Source organism: Mustela erminea, chromosome 10 (assembly GCF_009829155.1).
Source record: "Mustela erminea isolate mMusErm1 chromosome 10, mMusErm1.Pri, whole genome shotgun sequence".
Lineage (NCBI taxonomy): Eukaryota > Metazoa > Chordata > Mammalia > Carnivora > Mustelidae > Mustela > Mustela erminea.
In genome coordinates, this window is record NC_045623.1 from 29,636,441 (window position 1) to 29,637,557 (window position 1,117).

A 1,117-nucleotide genomic window follows, 5' to 3' on the forward strand; every position below is an offset into this window, starting at 1 on the left:
TTATTTATTTGACAGACAGAGATCACAAGTAGGCAGAGAGGCAGGCAGAGAGAGAGGAGAAAGCAGGCTCTCCGCAGAGCAGACAGGCGGATGCGGGGCTCAATCCCAGGACCCTGGGATCATGACCTGAGCCGAAGGCAGAGGCTTTAACCCACTGAGCCACCCAGGTGTCCCCCATCCTTCTTACAGAAGCAGGGACAAGAGGAATTCCAGGGACAAGAGGAATACTGCGCGCAGTAGAAACAGTTTCCGCGCTGGGTGGGTCGCCGGCTGCCTGGCGTTGGCACACCCGTGCAGCCTGACCACCTTCTTGCTCCCCTTGCCTCCTGCTGGCTCCGCCTCACCTTCGCCTCCAGAACTTTAGACGCTAATGAGTACAGTTTCCCCAGCCTGGAGGGGAAAGGGCTGATACTGTAGGTTTTATTAATTAGCTTCTGGAAGACTATACTTTCAGGGATCATTTCTATAGTTTGTTAATTAGCTTCTGGGCAGTTAACCCAATTCAGCTGATAATTATGAAGAAACTAGAGGGAGGGCTTGTACCTCACTCTGCTGAGTCACATTGTCCCATGGAGGATGGAGAGTAGGTCACCCAGCTGTAGGACACTGGCTTTGTGAGGCTTTTTGTGGCCTTGGTGGAAGGTTCAGCCCACCAGTGCTGACTCTGCACTCTTAGGAAATCCATAGGCATTGATTCGGGCTCCTTTTCTTAGTCTCAGGGAGGGGCCAAGAAGAGGAGCTGGTGCAGAGGTTCTACAAGAGAAAGGAATCCTCATCAAACTCCCATCCAAGCAGCCCAAGGAGCCTCACAATCATGGACAGACCTTCCTCTTCTGCAGCTGAGTCCCTGGTCTCGTCTGTCTGGCAGCCGTAGTTCACATACAGGCCACAAGCTCCAATGGTAAAAGCAGCTGACAGGCTTCCAGAACTCACCAGCTTGTGCCACCTACACCCTGGGACTGCCTGTGTTTCCTCCGCAAGGAACACAGGTGGGCCTTCACCTCCCTGGCTAACTAGACTGGGAGCTCCTGGAAGGCTGTGGCCTCACCCAGGTCCTGTCTCCTCCCCAGCTCTCAGCAACCTGCTTAGTGCAAGGCTTCGTGACAACTCACTGATT

General features: G+C 53.7%; 1 pseudogene; it reads left to right on the plus strand.

The window, feature by feature from the left end:
- The first annotated feature begins 438 nt into the window (after positions 1–438).
- Positions 439–558, plus strand: LOC116568291 (annotated as a pseudogene).
- Positions 559–1,117: the final 559 nt, after the last annotated feature.